A 12,138-nucleotide genomic window follows, 5' to 3' on the forward strand; every position below is an offset into this window, starting at 1 on the left:
CTGATAAAAAACCAATGAAATTCCCCCGTTATAGTTAGTGCAGGCAACTATAACTCACGCGACCGCAATCTTCTGCTGATGACATATGTGTCTTTATGAAAAAAAAATATTTGTAATATATGTATAGCTAAAAATGTATGGAAGAAGACATGGGCAAATAAGTGTCTAAATACAGTATTAGCATCAGCAGAGGATTGCGGTCGCGTGAGTTATAGTTGCCTGCACTAACTATAACGGGGGAATTTCATTGGTTTTTTATCAGTAAAATTTCCGCTAACTATAACATGTGTGAAACCTATGGTTTTTTCAGTGAATATATATATATATATATATATATATATATATATATATATATATATTCACTGAAAAAACCATAGGTTTCACACATGTTATAGTTAGCTGGACATTTCACTCATAAAAAACCAATGAAATTCCCCCGTTATAGTTAGTGCAGGCAACTATAACTCACGCGACTGCAATCCTCTGCTGATGACGTCAGATATTACATCACTGTATTTAGACACTTATTTACCCATGTCTTCTTCCATTAATCTTTAGCTATACATATATTACAAATATTTATTTTTCATAAAGACACATATGTCATCAGTGATGTAATATCTGACGTCATCAGCAGAGGATTGCGGTTGCGCGCGTATAGATATTGATATGCTTTTAAATGCTATTTTCTCAGGAAATACTGAACAGATTTACACCAGACCTGCAAAAGGCACTTCCTTGACCTTATGGCTACCTCTCTGCCAAATTTCACGTAATTCTGTTCAGCCGTTCGGGCTGTAGCTGCGACTAAATGTCCTATGGAAAAATGCTTGGGGAAAACGCGTTTTGGGACCCCCCCTTTTTCTCGGCCCCCGCTTGACGAATCACCCCAAGACTTTCAGGGTAGGAGCTGAACGGAGCGCCCCATTAGTTTTGAAATTTTCGCGAAGATTCGTCAACCAGCGCCAAAGTTATTCAAAATAGAATTTTGAGATTTCCTATGGAAACACGGTCCTAACTATAACTATCTACTGGCGATCGCCAGTAGATAATATATATATATATATATATATATATATCAAACCCAAAATTGCCCTGCATATAAGCTCGCACTCCAAAGCCAGGTAAGTTGCAACAACAACTTTATTTAGACATGAAGCAGGCGTTTCAGTCCGTGTTCTCCTTTAAAGTTTGCCTGACGCGTTTCAAAGATCACCATCCTCTTTTTCAAAGGCAATGTTAAAGTTCCAAAAGCTTTTCCTGCTGCAAGTCCGCTTTCAATGTGAGAAGTTTTCAAAAAAGCTCCTGCATGGCTTTCACTACAATAGCTCATTAAGCTCAGGTGTGTCTTTGCAGAGCATTGCGGTATTTGTAGTCTTACGGCGTTTTATCAGAGAAAAGCCGTGGAGCTACCGCACCGCCCGAAAAATGATGGGTCCCCGATTTGGAATTATGCCAGGTCGAACGGGCAATACAGGTTTTGAAATGTTATGGAAGCAGGATTTTCAGTCATTGCCCACTGGATGGCTTTTCTCTGATAAAACGCCGTAAGACTACAAATACCGCAATGCTCTGCAAAGACACACCTGAGCTTAATGAGCTATTGTAGTGAAAGCCATGCAGGAGCTTTTTTGAAAACTTCTCCCATTGAAAGCGGACTTGCAGCAGGAAAAGCTTTTGGAACTTTAACATTGCCTTTGAAAAAGAGGATGGTGATCTTTGAAACGTGTCAGGCACACTTTAAAGGAGAACACGGACTGAAACGCCTGCTTCATGTCTAAATAAAGTTGTTGTTGCAACTTACCTGGCTTTGGAGTGCGAGCTTATATGCAGGGCAATTTTGGGTTTGATATATATATATATATATATATATATATATATATATATATATATATATTCAGTGAAAAAACCATAGGTTTCACACATGTTATAGTTAGCTGGACATTTTACTCGTAAAAAACCAATGAAATTGCCCCGTTATAGTTAGTTCAGCTAACTATAACTCGCGCGCCCGCAATGCACTGCTGATGACGTCACATATTACATCACTCATGACATGGTCAGTGACATCACTCATGACATCACTGATGACATCTCAAATGACATCACTGATGACCTCACTGATGACATCATCCAGTGAATGTGGGTTTTTCTGAAAATTAAATATGTTTTATATATGTATATCTCAAGGTCGATGGAAGAATAAATGGGTATATAAGTGTCTAAATGGATGATTTGTTTTTGAAAAATTGATTGTTTAACTGACTGATTAAGTGTATCATAGTGAATACATGTTTTAGTGAGTAATGTTTAAATATGTATATATCTGTATCAGTCTCTCACTTTGTGTATAAGTGGCTGCATGGGTTGGTGAGTAGCTACATGGGTGTCTATATAGGTTATTAGTTGGTTTTTTGAGTATCAGTCTGAGTGTCTGCATGGTTCGGTGGGGGGTATTACGTAGTGCATAGGTGCATGAATGAGTGACTCACTGTTTGTATGTGTTGAACAGACCATGTGTGCAGGACTGCATGGGTGGATGAGTGTGTGTATGGGTGTGTTAGTGAGTGAATGACTGTCTCAATAGTGTCTTTATGAGTAACTACATATGTTTAAAACTAGTATATGTGACTATTGGTGTATATATGTGAGTATATGCAAGGGTGAGAGATTGGAAGAGTTCCTGTATGAATAAGTATGTGTTTCTATAAGTGATTGTTTAAAAGACTAAGTATGTGTAAGTTTCCGTAGAAGTAAGTATGGTGGTGTGTGTATAACTGTATATGCAAGTAAATGTATGTTTGATTCTTTATTAGCACGAGTGACTATGTGTGTGAGTAACTCTATGGATGAGTGGCATTGTGTAACAGGATGTATAGGTGTATGAGTACATATGATGAGTGAGTACATGTATGAGTGACTGTATTGGACTGTTGGTGAATGAGTGGATGTGTATGTGGATCTTAGAATTACTGAAGAGGTTGTTGTAACTGGTATTGGTATGTCCATTGTTTTGAAAATTTTAGTCTCTATTTTTGAATGTGTGTGTCAAAGGTTATATTAGGGTGAGAGGAGGTCTGCCACTCTATCACAAGGATGATGTCATCAGTGATGTCATGAGTGATGTCATTTGAGATGTCATCAGTGATGTCATGAGTGATGTCACTGACCATGTCATGAGTGATGTAATATGTGACGTCATCAGCAGTGCATTGCGGGCGCGCGAGTTATAGTTAGCTGAACTAACTATAACGGGGCAATTTCATTGGTTTTTTACGAGTAAAATGTCCAGCTAACTATAACATGTGTGAAACCTATGGTTTTTTCACTGAATTTCTAAGGTTTTTTAAATGCTAATTCCTAACTATAACGTGTGTGAAACCTATGGTTTTTTCACTGAATTTCTAAGGTTTTTTAAATGCTAATTCCTAACTATAACGTGTGTGAAACCCATGGTTTTTTCAGTGAATTTGCAAGGTTTTTTAAATGCTAATTTTATTTTATTTTATTTTTTTTTTCTAACATATTTTTAATTTAATTATCTTACCTTTCATAAAGACTATGATTAAATTTTTAAAATTCTTTAATATGTTTTTTTAAATATATTTTTTAAAATAAACATGTCAAATTTATTTGCAGTACTTTTTTTTAAAAAAAAATATTTTTTTAGTACGCGTACCGTAAGCTCACGGTAAGCGTACGGTTTACGCAACGTCCGTAATCTATCTACGCTGCTTGCGTATAGTTACGCACTTTGCGTAGCCGCGCGTACTGCGCGTGGGACGCGTGCGCGCTTACGCCACACGCGCACGTTACGCGGAAGTGTCGGGTAGTGACTGTTATGCGCATGCGCGCAAGCGCGTGTCTTTTTTACGCGCATGCGTACTTTTTGCCGTAAGCGTACCGTAAGCGTACCGTAAGCGTACGGTAGGTCATGTGATCATGAAACACAACTTTTGATTGGTTGAAACTACTTTCAGTTCTAGAACTCTCCTACACCACACCCATTCCCCTCATTTCTGCTTGTGATCCCTTGGGAGAAGGAGCTGGTTTGTCTTTGGGATACGATGGCAGAACAGCAGAGCTCTTCTGAGAGTGAGGCTAGCACTAGCAGCACTGTCTTGAGGCAGAGATCGAGGAAACAAAAGCCCTCTTATGTATGGGATTATTTTACTTTTCCTGAAGGCCAGCAAAAGGTAAATGCACCCTTAGTGACTTGTAAGCTGTGTAAGCGTGTACTTTCTAGAGGTAATCCTAACAGGAAGTATTCCTTTGGGAATCACACCATGAAGAGACACCTCCAGGATGTACACAGAAGGACACATGGTCATCTTTTTGGAGGTAACTCTTCAGAAAGACGAGCCAGTACATCCACAGTAGCTCAGCCTGGACCATCATCTGCAGGGCTGACTCCTTCTTCTGCAGGTCAGGTGAGCCCTTCATCTGTGGGGGGAGAATCTCCTTTTGCTGGCCCTCTGGAAATGAACCCTCGATTTCGGAAGGTTGATATTCATTGCACATTTTGTAAAGATCTAATTTGCCATAGGGAGACCAGTGTTTCCCTAGTGAACAACAAAATAGATCAGCACATTTGTCGCTTTGAATAATTTTCCCATGCTTCCTTTCCTCTGTCCCTGCATGAACACAACGGTTCTTTTAAGAGCCAACCTTATCTTTCATCTTTTTTTTACATATGTTTTTAAAAACTTTTTTTTATTTTTTTTTTACCGTACGCGTACGGTGCGCGTACTTTTTTTTTTTTTTTTGAAAAAAACACTAAAAATCATTTATCACATTACATTGTCCTTGAGAGACTACAATTATTATTATTGACTTACCATACTCACTGAAAAAATATTTATTCATTTGTTTTTTTAAAAAATAGTTTTAAAAATGTTTGTAGTTTTCGAAAATTTTCTATATCTATCTGGAAAAAAAGAAAAAAGTATTAATATTTTTAAAACATTTTATAATACAGTACACATATTTACATTTTTTTCCAAAAAATATTTTTGCCTTATTTTTGCTGTTTTCAGAATATATTGCATTTCACTATAAATTGTGAAAGCAATTGCATTCATCATTTTACAGCGGGCAAAAAAAAATACCAATCACAAAGATTGTATTAAAAATGCCCTGATTCTTTTTTTACTTAAACTTAACATTATAGAAATGCATAATATTGTAAAAAAATATCATCTAATACCAATAGTTATTTCTTTAAAATGCCGTCTGATATGTTTGTTTCAGAAGTATAATCACAATATTATATCTCAAATAACTCCAAAATACATCTGATTTCATTTCCTTTAGACCAAATAGTAATTTTAAATTTTTTTTTGGAATAAATTTCCAACGGTAATCCAATAAAATTCTAAAGTTTAATTTGTCCAGATCTCACCGATTCTCTGTAACATTTTGGTTCACGAAATTTTTTTGAATAATTTATTAAGTCCACAATAGAATTGGTTACTTTTCCACATGGCCAAATAGTAATTTTTTAAAACATTTTTGAAAAAATTTCCAATGGCAGTCCAATAACATTCCAAAATTTAAAATGTGCAGAAGTTACCGATAATCTCTAAATTATTGGTTTTTCAAAGTTTCATTAAAAATTAAAAAAGTCCACATTACAATTGGTTATCTTTCCATTAGGCCAAATGATAATTTAAAAAATCTTTTTTTTACAAAATTGCAATGGTAATCCAGTAAAATGGTAAAATTGTTTTGTCCAGATCTTGCCAAGTCTCTCTAAAATTTAGGTTTCAGGAAGATTAGATAGGAATTTGCTAAATCAAAAGGCAAACGTTGTTTGAAAATCAATTGGGAATCATTACACAGTGTCCAGCCTTTTTCACATTTAAGATAAACTGTGTAATGTCCAGAAGTAACAGTAGGTCCATCATGGAAAATTATTGCAACAGTTACAAAAGTTTTTCCTGAAATTGATAATTGCTGTCCTGTAAACTTCTTTATTAAAGTATCCAATTTTGAACCATCAGCTCTACATCGTTGCATCATTAAAATTACATACTGTCCGTATTCCTTTAAAATTAATGTTGAAAACATGTCAGAATTACACTCACCACATTTCATGCTATGATTAGCATCTTTAACTAATTTTGCAAAAGTGACTGTTTTACTCTCTGGCAATGTCAAATAAATAAACCTTTCATTATCAACAATAGAGCCACATATATTATAACAATTATCACAACTATGTTCCCATTTATAAGAGAGACCAAAAAAAATGTCAATGGGAACTCCTTCTTCTTCCACTACCTGAAGAAAATACATCAAAAATTCATGTGCATCTTGCTGTTCATTTTGAGAAAACTGTGTTCGTCCTGAACATACATCTAAAAGTTTTCTAATGTCAGTAGCACTTTCTATTTGAGTTTTATCTTTACTCAGCTTTTGAAAAAGGAGACTCAGCTCTGAACAGAATCTTTTTCCCTGATTTACTATTATCTGCTCTCGCAAACTTTCCAGATAAAATGCAACATTCAGCACTACATTTGCGTAGCAGTTGACACCAGAGCTATTTTCAAAATGACATCCTACAACCTGTTCTTCATTTTCCTTTTTCTTTTTGCTTGCAATTACATCACTCCTCTTTTTTTTCCTCTTCTCTACATCTTCACTACAGATATTCTCATTTTTTCTTTTACGAGAAACTACACGTTTCTCCAACACAGGATACTGACCTAAATGAGGAGCATAGCTTCTTCTTAATCTATTATACTCCTTTACACAGTTTGTATCAGCACTAACTTTTGACTCATCAAAGTCTATCATGAATAAACCTGATAATGTTTTGACTCGTGACAAAGCAACATATGCCATACCTTCTTTGAACACAGTTGAACCAATGTTCACAAATGCACAATCTACAGTCAATCCTTGAGACTTGTGAATAGTTACAGCATATGCTAGAGAAAACGGAAACTGCTTCCTACGTACATATAAGTCTTTCACAAGCATAAAACGAACTGTACAACGACAAATATCTTTAACTTCATCTATCTGATCAAATTTTATTTTTAAACATTCAACTCCTTCTTTTTTCTGGTAATTAATAAAACCCACAACTCTTCCCATCGCTCCATTAACTAAACCTTTCTCAACATCCAAATTTCTCCTTAAAAACACTCTACAGTTCATGCAAACATATAGATTTTTTTCTAATCCAGCTGTTTTGGAGATGTTCTTCTCTAGTGAGTCCAATTTATTTTTCAGTTTGCCTGTTACTGTGACAGTAATTCTTCCATCCTCAATTTTGTCCACTGCTTCCAATTTCCTGATCTCTTCCTTTTCCAATTTCAAAAGCTCCTCATTGAATATTGAGCATTCACGTAGAGTTGGCATTAAGCAGATGACACTTTTGTTTTCTGCAATGTTCTTGTATATCTTCTCTGCAACTATTTCTTCCTTTGGAAATAAATTATGTAGCAGCCGACTCTGTAATGCTTTTTTGCCAACTTCTGTCAGTAGTCCAATCCTGATATCTTTCAGAATACTTCCATATTCTTCATCGTTTGCTTGCCTCCTATTAGTAGTAAGTTCCTTGTACTCAAAGAAGGACCAAATATTTGTATTTCCGATGCTTCCCAATGACTTCTTCGTGTCTTCATGTGTCACAGTATTAAACACTGGTTGTCCTTTAACTGGAGTAAGTTGCAAAAGATCTCCAAAAACTATGACGTGTTTTCCACCAAATAACATGTCATAGTCTGTCTTCAAAATTTGCTGCATTCTTAAATGCACAAAGGCAAGCATTAGGTTTGATACCATGCTCACCTCATCAATAATGAGAACTTGCATCTTCTTCAATACTCTTGAAACTTCCAAGGATGCTTCTCCAGTTAGCTTGTTGAATTGTATTTTGTTCTCATGCTCCACTGGTAACATTAGCAAACGATGTAAGGTGATTCCTTTTATGTTATATGCTGCTAACCCAGTTGGAGCAGTAACCACACAAGACAAAGTAGAATCCGTTTTTTGCTGTAGGTAGCTTCTGATGACTTTTATTAGGAAACTTTTTCCAGTTCCAGCTTGTCCGCTTACATACATCCTGATTGGATGAAATGATGTGCATGAGCACTCTTTTTTTACATGTAGAAATCCGTGATCAATTTTGTTTTTGATCTCTTCATAAATTTGTTGCTGCTCTTGATTCAGTTGTCTTTCCAAATTTTCTAAGTCTATAAATTCTTCTTGAGCTTGATTCATAGCCGTTTCCACTTCATTCATGGCTATTGATGCTTCATTTTCAATGATTGGTTGTCCTAGGGGATCTTGACTGTGTGTTCCTGAACTTTGGCTGTCCTGAGAACTGTCTCTAGCTATTTCTGCTGCAATTGTAGTTTCCTGTTCAATTTCTTCATTTAACATTTGCAGATAAGTTGTGAATGTATTGCATTGTATGCTGTCTTTGCAAGCATTAAATGAATCTTCATAGCTTTGAAATTCTCCCAGTAGTTCATCCTCTGTACGCCATGGTTTAAACAACTGTAAAAGAGCCAAGTAGTAAAATTCTTTCTTGTCAGTAGTGTCGCAACTCAGCTTCCGGTGATTTATCAAACTTCCTTTTGTTTGCTTCACCAAACATCCTTCTTCACCAACGACTTTATATTTTCCATTATTGATGTCTTCTGTGGCTTTCCTTGAATAAATGTAGTTCTGCAGCACTTCATAGAGACACATGTTCTCCAGATGTTGACTTCTCTTGGGATAATATGTGTCCAACATGTTTGTTTTCAATATATCTGTACTTTCTGGGTCATTCTCGACCAAATATTCAATTTCTCCTACAGATTTCAGTACCCGATTTCTCATTGCTGCAAGGCCTAAACTTGCCCAAATTATTCTTCTTGACTTCGAGTAGAGACTTGCAGAAGATAACCTATCTGAACATTCGTAGGATCCAATTTCTCGATGCGATAACATCTTCAAACTGAAACTGTACAGCTTCTTACTGACAGTCTTCTCGTGAGAAATCTCTTCCCACATTTCCTTCAATTCTGTTTTTTCTGATTTCGTAATGTAAGACGTTACATATCGTGCAACAGCAATGGAATTGTCAGCTACATACTGTATATCCATGTTAGCGTTCCACATGGATAAAATGACTGGGTTGTAGTCATTTATATTTTTTGATTCTTCTTTTCTTTTAAGGTTGTAGGTATTCTTAGGTGATTTTCTTGTGATAGTATGTCTCACAGCTGACATAAAACTGTTTACTCTTCCATTTGAAAGAACAGGTCTAGGAAATCCAAATCGACATTTAGTGTAGTATTTTTCTTTGCTCTTGTATTTCCGTCGACAGTATTTTCCACACCGATGACTTTGGAAACGTAAAACTTGCTCCTTTAACTTGTTCTCTTCTGTGCTTTTTGGTATAGCACATGTTGCATATTCTTGAATGTAAGATAACACTGCTTCATCAGCATCTGTTCCAAACTTTGGGGCATCCTTGATCCACAACAGCATATGAATATGAGGAGCACCTCTTGCCTGGTACTCTTTTCTCCAAAAGAAATCCACTACTTCTCCAAGGGGTGGATTTTTTTTATTGCAGATGAAGGACATCATAGCCTCAAATCTATGATTGAAATATCTGCAAACATTAACCGGATCCAATGAGCACAGTTCTCCTGCTGTCTTGTATTCGATGTTTTTAATGTTTGAATTGGCCTCTCGTAGAAAATCCAGTAAATCATCCCAAGCGTACTCGGCACAGCTTAGGGTAAGGAACCATGTTGGTGTTCCTAAATTCCGTAACATGCATTTTAGTTCACCATGGCGTCGGTACCAATATTCATTTGTCCCACGCTGACAAGCCATCAGATTGATCAGTTGTGTTTCCAAATGATCATCTCGGTGCTGCACTTTCTCCATAAAATCCTTAGCAGACACATTTTGTAAATGTACTCCACTTTTTAAAATGTGATTTACTGCATAAGACAGTGCAGACAAGTCGCTTTCAAATAAAAGATGGAACAAATAAGGAATACTTTGTCGAAATCTGGGATCTTCAGCATATAGTCTTGTAGTCCGATACTCTGAAGCTGGAATCTGTTCTGGACGTTCATCGTATCGTCCTCCTTTTCCTTTAGGAAACAGCTGAGGAAAACATCGAGCTTCCAAGCTCTCCTCCCATACACTCACAGGAGTTCCTTTTGCTTTCTTCATCTGAAAGAGATCAATATTGTCTCCCATAACTTCTTTCGAATGAAGAGGATGTATGCTAAAATGTTCATAAATTTCTTCTTCCTTTGACTTGTCCACTTTTTCAATTTGTCCAGTTGGTGTTTCTGTGTCTTCTTGAAAATCTTCTTCTTCTTCTTCTTCTTCTATATAAATTGATTCATACCATTTGTTATTTTTTTTCAAATACAAATTTGCTCTTTGTACTTTCCGCACATCTACCAGCTCCTGCCAAATCTTCTTATTCTTTGTAGGTACACCATTAACCAGAATAATTAATGGTTCAGTTTCCAAAGTATCCGCATCAATAGTTTCCATATTTTTTTTCAAATCCAAGGGCAAATACACCACTCTACCTTTTAAACCTCTCAGTAAATCTGAAGGAGGTAATTTACCAGTTTTGGGCTCCATACGTACTATGGTCTGGAACGGATGAACACATTGAATGAGTATAGACTCATATGTATTTAATTCAGAAAGTTCAGCAGGAATAGCATCCAATTCTAAATTATTATGTACAGCTCTGGTCGGCATTCTATTTTCCTCTAACTTGTTGTAACAGTATTTACAAATACGCTGATCTTCACCCAATTCAAAACAATTTTCTAGAAATATATATGTGGCAAAATCCTTCCACTTATAATTATCTTCATTTTCACTCTTTCTGTAGAGATCAACATTCCTAGTTTGTTTTCTATAATGAGTTCTGCGGCAACAAATACAAGTAACATTTGGTCTTTCATTAGAGACTATTGCAAATTTTGTTATGTGATCATTAAATGTCTTACTTACAGAAGGTTCTACATTCTCTTCCACTTCTTCCTCATTTACTGTGTCCTTCTCTGCACTGTTTTGTTCAGGACCAAAGTAACAAAACTGAATTTCATCAACAACCTTCTCTACATCTGATACCGTTCCTCGGAACAGAGCCCTATTCAATCCATTTAACTTTATTGCTGGACTTTTGGCAAAATACAACCGTCTCACAAACTTTCTCATTTCAGTATGATGAACAGCCAGCATCCTAAAATGATGGAAAACACTATTGCACACTTTTCTAGATAGACAAGCCAGAGAATGACCCTGCAAACCAGTATTCTCTCTCACTCTGCATGGATCCAGACTTTGAAGCACCTTAATCTTCTGTTTTATACTTTTTTTACTATATTCTCTAAGAAACTCTCGAAATTTGTCAATAGAATCCTGACGCACAGTGCAAATACTACTACAATTCCAAGTGTACACTGGGGCTTTAGGACGTCTCCCCATTGCCTCATCTGCCATCACTTGTACCTCATCTCTTGGAACCATTATCTCCTTCTCCATTATGCAACCATTTTTCACTTCGTAAGCACGACCTCTGGTGTCAACTGCATGCAGCAAACTATTACTTTGAAAATAGCTCTCTTCATTAAAAAAAGGTTCACTACTTGAACTATGCATCCACTTTCCTAAAAACACTTTACAAAAGTTTGTTCTGTTCACTACTCTTTTGCTTTTGCTTTGTGATTTCAGTACATTAACCATTTTATCTAATGTACGCATCCTATTCAAAATTAATATGAATAGTTTCCTTTTTAATTCTAATGCCTTTGCTGCAATGGCTTCAATTTCTTTTTTTCTCTTGTAATATTTTGCCTTTTGCTTATATTTCTTCACATCCTTTATCAAATTGGACATAACTCTTCTCTGAAACATTTTTCTACGTATCTCTTTAAACGCTGTTTTTCTGTTTATGTAAATCTTTTCAGTTGCAGAAGGTATATTTGCATTAACTAAATTCTCAATTTTTTCCTGTTCTCTTCCTTTTGTAACATTCTTTCCAGTACAGACATTTTGTACATTTTTCTTTGTTTTGAATATATTTTTAAGAAATTGTTTTTTCTGCTTACCAGAAGATTTTTTCTTTTTCCCAACATGAGCATCTTC

This window comes from Triturus cristatus, chromosome 10 (genome assembly GCF_964204655.1).
Source record: "Triturus cristatus chromosome 10, aTriCri1.1, whole genome shotgun sequence".
Lineage (NCBI taxonomy): Eukaryota > Metazoa > Chordata > Amphibia > Caudata > Salamandridae > Triturus > Triturus cristatus.